Consider the following 7616-nt stretch of genomic DNA (forward strand, 5'->3'; position numbering starts at 1 on the left):
TTACCTTCCAACCCACTTTGAATGACCTGCAGTTACCCTCTCTGGAGTAATGGCCACCCGGATGTTCATAAGTGAATCTGGTGACAATTACAATCATGGAGAGTGTTTCACCCTCCTACTGGAATTTTCAGGCCCTGCTCCCAAATAACCAGCATTTTTCATCAATGGAACAATTAAAATAATAGTGTGCCCAAGTGCCATTAGCAAAGCGTGCTCGCAGGTAGAGCAGCATTTAGATTAATTTTCGGAATGGACGAGCCCTTTTTCCTCCATTGTTCTTCATTTTCTATTTCCATCGCCTCCCCCCTGCCAGGAGCCTGTCGTTGCTGCGCTTTCATGCTGAACAAAAGGACAAAGGTGTCATCCCACAATACAATACTCAATTTGATATTGTCAGGACTCAACAATAGTGTGATGATGAATTGTTGCCAGGGTTAGTGATTAGTTTGTTTTAACGAGTTTTTAGAGCACGTTTGTTCATATTTATTCGGGGGGGGGGGGGACACCTTCTTCTCCAGTCATAGTGAAATAAAAAAATTGAAATGATCACCAAAAGCTCATCCCTATTAATCGACAATGATGAAACAGAGGGACATTTTTGCTATAGTTAAATAAGGATAGTTTCAGAAAGCATTTATTCATATTTTATTTAATTAATGAAAGAGTTCTTTCAGTTGGAGTTATTGTGTTAACTTTTGTTAACTATAATAACCTTGCTTGTCACCAGAATGACACTTTTGAAAAATATCTTATTGTCATATGGCAACACCCACCAAATGGTATGGTGATTGACATTCAAGTCTGCTTTCACATTGGGTTTTTTCTCTCCTATTGCAATCGTTGAAACATCCCCCTTGTTCTCTTTGCGGGAATACTCTAATTTTTTTTCTGAGGAGCATGATCACAAGCACTACAAGGTGTCATCATGATGAGCATGTACAGGTTACTTTAAAGTGGTTAATAGCACGTCTCTGCCTCACAGGACTTAGGTTTGGATTTGAATCTCTGCTCCTGCCTTCCTGTATGGCGTGTGCACGTTCTCCCCGTGCGTGCATGGGGAGAACGTCCTCGCACATTTTGTTCATTTAGGTGTGAATGGCCGGTCGTCTTTTTATCTAACCCGCCTGTCTGTGGTATTCGGTCCTGAGTGTACCACACCTCACTGGCGACCCCAATGAGAACCGCTTCATGAAAAATGTTGATCGCATTATAGAACTACAAATCTCAATGGTTTTATGTCACCGAAACAGCCTTATGATTTAAGTACACTGAGGTTCAAATCTCCTGTCATATATATACAGTATATATATATATAGAGAGAGAGAGAGAGAGAGAAAGAGAGAGAATTGTGGAGAAGATCCTGCAGTTTGTGCATTTCTGATGTGATGTAGCTACAACATGTTCAATAATGGAGTGTAAATTTGAATTTGGCCTCATGGGATTATTGTTGTTTTCTTCTTTTACAATTTCATGGCGTCTTGGAGCCTTTCAAGATTAGCAATAAGTAATTCCTCATATAGGATTTATTTTTGCTGGAAGAATAAGTGGAGTGATGTTATGACATAAAACAGCAACCTTAATTGGCTATTATCTTTTTGTTGAAAGGACTGCGGTGAAAGGTTAATCACCGTTAAATTGAAGCGCTACGCTCTACAAATAGAAGATAGATGTAGCATATTTTCATTGTAGTGATGCCTGTGTCACATCACGGACAGTACATCCCCAGATTACAGTCCGAGGAAAACGGACCAGCCAGATGACCTCCTAACTACACAATCTAATGAGATCCAAAAATCAAAGTTCCTCCCTAAAAAAAGATACTGTTTCACTTTGGATTGCCGCTGTTCCATAGGTTGTCTTTTGCTCTCCCAGTCATAACATTTGAAATTGCAACCCCAGGAAATGATTACAGGTACAAGAGCTGATTAAGAATATAAAATATCCCGTTGCATGCTAACGTATTCGAGACTCCACTATGAATTCAAACTCACTTTTGTCGCGGGCCACTTTGGAGGGCCGTTACGACAGTGAATCAAATTGATAGATTGCTAGTTTTTAAATCAGCCGATTCAACTGCAATAGTTTGTTCAATTATATTTCAAGTGAGTGTAAACAGGGAAACAAAATTATTGCAAAATATCTGTGTTATTTATTACACATGAAATTTGACATTTAGGTACAGATTTTAGCAGGGATCATGCAAGTTGAAAAGCTTGATTTGCTCCCGCGGACCACATAAAATGATGTGGCGGGCCGGATCTGGGCCTCGGGCCTTGAGTTTGACACCTGTGCTCTATAGTGTAGCCTTTTTGGTTCACTTTAAACTGCACACTAAGAGCAATAAATGTTAAGGCCTTCAATTTAAGTTGCTCCCTCTTGTACAAACATGTCAGAAATGCTGGGAAAGGCTGCAAAATTTCTTTTAAAATTGATTGTACTACCATTTTTAATTGACGTTGCATACACCTTAAACAATTCAAGGTGTAAGCTAATGATGGGTATAGAATATGGCGCGATATACACAGGATCCGATCAGTCAACTAATTGCAACTACCGTCTGCGATTAGTCGACGAGCAAAATAATCTTTTGTGGCACTCCTGCTGCACAAACTCATGGCATGTCTGTGTTTTGGGGGGGTTTTGCATTGCCTCCTCAAAATAGCTTCTCAGGGCCTGGCAAGGGTTCCTTACCTGCTCATGAAGGCTTGGACTGAAGGGATTGCTTTCAACTTTGACTTGTCTTCAGATGCTCCTTTGTAAAACAGCTGCTTCTCGTTTAATTGCTGCGATTCATTCACGAATGGCCTGTATCTCCCAGCTGCATTGTTTTAGCCCCACTACAACAGCGGGAGGCCAAGGTCTGGAATGTTGGCTGCACTTATGAACCACAAGTGTACAAATCTCAAAATCTAGACGACATCATGCTACAGTAGCAAATGTTGAAACATATTAGTTGGCAAAGGAACAAGACTTTGTGTCTGGGAGAATAGAGGAGTTCACATCTGCTTGAGGTTTGTTCTATTCCGGACCATCTGCACTCAGAGTCCCTTCATAATGTGAACACAAGACAAAGCAAATGCCTTCTGTGTCAACACAACCTCGATCCCCCCTGCAATCGGAAAACAAATAAACACGGGCTTACTCTGGGCAGCCCAGGCCAATCCACTCAGGAATTTCAAATACTACTGAATTTATTTTCCAGGAGGCCTTTGGAGTAAGCTATGCAATCAGAGAGGTCAGTTCTACTGAAAAAGTAAAACAACACAAAAAACCCCCCAAATATTAGGTCATGAATGTTTTCAGGGAAACTGGTCATATTTGAAATGTCTTACCTTTCCTATTTTCACTGGCTGCCCGCCTTTTTCTGAAACGTGAACACGCAGACACAAATATCTTTTCGCTCCATTTCATTTTGGACTGATGGGTGTTGGGGCCCCTGCCATGAGGCCAGAAGACACACTTGTTTATTTTTCCCATACCCACTTTAAATCCGAGGTTTTCACCCTTTCTGAAGAGCTCTGTTTGTTCCTAGCCAGGAGGACACAAAGGTAGGAAAACAGGAACACGTCATCATTGACATCAGAACAAAAACAAGCGAGGCGATCCAAGCCCCACACGTCTTTCTCATGTGGCTTTAGGGAGCCTGCCAGCCAAATTTAACAGGGATTTATGAAGGGGAAAAAAAAGCCCCTATTTAACATAATGAATATTTAATCTAGCGTGGAACCAGTAAAGCAATTCTGCAGAAATAATTGAGAGCAGACTCTTTCAAAGCTTGGGGAAAAAAAAAAGCAAAGGAAAAAAAAAAACGCCCACTAAACCGTTGACCCAAAGGAGCCCCTCCCGCCAAAAAACCCTCAGACAATTAATTACATTTAAACTGCTGGCATACGCTTTGTTAAATGAGGTTAGCCACCTGCGCTACCTTCAATTGGTGCTAAATCTGCTGATTAATTTACGCTTAGAGAACACCCATACATACCACACCTGCGCTTATTAAGCGGCGTCATCCCACCTCTCATACTCATCCTCTCCATTTGACACCCTCAATGTTGACTCTGCAGGTCCTGAAGAACTCTAAAAAGTGACAGAAAAATAACAAAGATCCGTTTATCCGTCATCCATCCAACTTTCACAAAAAAAGAGGGAAAAAGGAGCAACCTCAGCAGGTTAGGCTCTTCACTTTTGCAAAATAAAACAGGTTATCTTTTTGGTGAATCCTTGCTAGCCTTAATAAATCATCTTACGGCACAGCCTAATGGCTCCATTCGCTTCACAAATCTCTGCAATGCAATAACATGCGCCAACGCGCGCCGATTAGTTTAATAAGTCTTTAATATTCTTCATGAAAAAGAACCAACGACCAGAGAGGCCAGAGCATGTGGGGTGGGGAAGGAGGGAGGGAGGGAAGGGTGCTATCTGTGGAAAAGGATATTGCAGCAGCAACAGATTGAATATTACATAATGATGTCATTTATATTCCATTCGAAGTGCTGGCCTCCCAGACCTCGCCTCATACAGGACTGGGGATTTGTCTGCAAGATGACAGGGGAGAAGAAGTTCTCGTGCAGTCAGTGGGTCTTAAAAAGGACGAGTTCATCGTGCACATAGACAGTGGTTTATATTGGAATGATCACCGTGTTACATTTAAGAATTTCATTAAACGATCACTTATGCCAAAAGTGTTGTTATGGTTATGTCATATTTCCATATTGTCTTTGCAATTTGTTTCATTCATTCTGAATAACACTGGATGGATATAATTAATGGAGTGTACAGTTAGGGGAGCCCTTGGCTTGTTGTCACAGTGCAATTATCTTCTCGGCCAGAGGGCACAACTAAAAAGTGGAATGCTCGTTTTCCTCCTTTATTTGGTCAGAAGTTGTGTCCTCTCCAGAAAGATGAGAGCCAATAAACCATTTTACTCGACACAAAGTACAAAGAAAAAAAAGTTATATATATTTGGAAGCAAGTGTCTTCCAGATAAAAATGCCAGCAGTAGGACCTGTGGACTTGTTAGAGCACAATTCAGACATATGTTCATACCTCGGTCATTGTTCTGTGTGAAACTACCGGTAACTTTAAACATAGTATAACTCTTTCAAGTTAGAAAAAATAAATAAAGAACATAAATAATGTTGTCTTTTTTTATTAGTTGTAAAATAAAGCATGACATCTTATCCCACATAGTGAGCCACGTTATGTCGGGACAACATGTCACATGTCCACATTCTTTGATTGCTGAAAGCTTTGCACTGACACAAAATATGAACGTGATACAAAATATACCTGAGACTGGTCTTTCATCATGTACGCACCATTTCGCCACCTTGATTTTGATTTGCATTGCATTGGATTGCATTGCATGCAATGGTGTGAAAATGGGGTCGCAGTACGCCGTGGAGTTCTCGGACAAAACAGCTTCTGCCGACACAATGAGAATTTGCTCCGTTGTCAGGCTGTGCTGTACACTTTGTCTTGTTTGGAGGTTTTTGAGGGACGCGAGAAGCAGGCCACAGCGCACCCATGTGGCAGCAGGTGCTATTGCAGGCAGTTGTACAGGGTGAGTGGCGCCTTATGAATGCCATTTCAAGATGCAATTGCCAATTAAAATATGAATAGTGAAAAAGTAGGGCCTCGGGGGGGGGGGGCTTGATTGTATGCTAAATATTGCAGTCATGATATAGTTATTGCAAGGAAATTATTTGAAAACAAATATACTACGTGGGCTTTTTATTGTGGTCTATTTAAAATTGCACTTTTTCTCGCTTCGAAATGTGACCAGTAAAAAATAATTGCATGTCACATTCGAATGTAAATAATGTTCATCTTTTGATATCAACTGCAAACATAAAGCGATTGGCTTCAGTGTTCCATTATTTTTGGAGGAAAGTGCATGGCTTGGTCTTGTGTTCAGCTTCTCTCAAAGGATCATGGGAGGTGACTGCCCATCAATAGATTTGTTTGCTTATCAGGTGACGGTTGTTTGTAGAGGAAGTTTAAACGTTAAAAGGTCAGTGTGAACCTGTTAAAAGCACTCAACAAAGAATGGCATTACAGTTGTTATTAATGTGTGTATTTAGCTATGTACACTCATGCTTTGTGTGTATGAAGGGAGTGTGAAAGGCTTTTAGTAAGATCAACATGCAAAGCAAGCAAACAAGCTCAACAGTGGCTCTCAAGATGTTATAGCTCTACTTGCTTTTGGCTGGGAAAGAAACAGCACAAGCTTTGTCTCAATCTGCTTTCACGAGCGCAGACGAACGTGCATCAGCATCAGTCCACTTGAACAATCTTGCGATATGCAAAACAAGAGCTGCATCAAATAATCTGCCTTTACAAAGATGATGCACATTTTAGGTGGCACTGGCAGCACTATGGAGGGAATTGCATTTCGGTACAGGGTGTCCATTAAGTCTGGATACATGGTTTAAAAAAAAGAAAAAAAAAACATACTTCTTAAAACAAAACGATTGTATTCAAATTATAAGTATGATCAATTATATGTCAGACATGATTTCAGGTCTGCATTGCCATCGATTTCAGCACATTGGTGATGCATTCTCTCATGGCGATTTGGATCTGTAATCGTCATCGAGTACATGTTCTCTTTTATCGTACCCCAGAAAAAGAAGTCATGGGGAGAAAGCTCTGGTGGACGTGAACTCCGCTATGAGTTCCAGACTTCGTGGACACCCTGTCCATTCTATGAAGAGGTGGTATGAATATTGACAGCCCATGACGGGGTAAAATTCTTACTGTGCAGTCTAGTCCTTGACCACTGCAAACTGTACACGAGAGTGGAGCCTCCAAAGTAGAACACAAACCATTTAGCGCACTCCTCGACCACCAATTTCTTTGAATTTAGGTGGCATCATTCTCATGCAATATAGAAATTAACTTTTTTTAAAAAACATATTTAACAGCCACACAAGTGTAAAAAGAAGTTAACCATGAAATTAAAAATACAAAACAACTTTCTTCCACATTGAGTGGATTTCACCTCTTTGTTCTCTCCAGTCCTTTCCTGCTCTCCCTTGACAAGTCTGACTCTGCTTGACTCTACACCTGCTTGAATCGAGTGGCTTAAACAGCCACACCTGCAGGGATTGTCAAGCATGCGGGGAAACGTAATATCTGGTTTACTGGCTGTTTTGCTGTGTAACACCGGTTTCTGATGGCGAATGAAGTGTCCTTCCACCACACGTCCCCGTGTGATGCCACAGAGTGTAAAGCACTCGTACTGACTGTGAACATACACAAATACATACAAAAAGATCCACACATACTGCTGTCCAAACAGTGTTTATTGACTGAAGGAGACAAGAGCAGGAGATTCAAATAAGTGAGGGCTCATGAGAAACAGGCCGCCACACGCCTTTAAAGACAATGGAGAAGTCATTTAGTGGAAATAACCCAATGCACTTTAAATGGAAAAGAAGGTAAAGCTCTGATGCTGCTCGGACCTAGATATAATTATTTAAAAAAATGTTATGTATTGTATTGACCTTCACCATATACAAAAGTCATCACAAATGCCGTTCTTAGATACTAAAATGCAGTAAACAAAACAAAAACAACAAAAAATAACATGTTTTCGACTTATACCAAGTTCG

This window comes from Hippocampus guttulatus, chromosome 3 (genome assembly GCF_054856545.1).
Source record: "Hippocampus guttulatus isolate MCC_2025c chromosome 3, RoL_Hgut_1.0, whole genome shotgun sequence".
Taxonomy (NCBI): Eukaryota; Metazoa; Chordata; class Actinopteri; order Syngnathiformes; family Syngnathidae; genus Hippocampus; species Hippocampus guttulatus.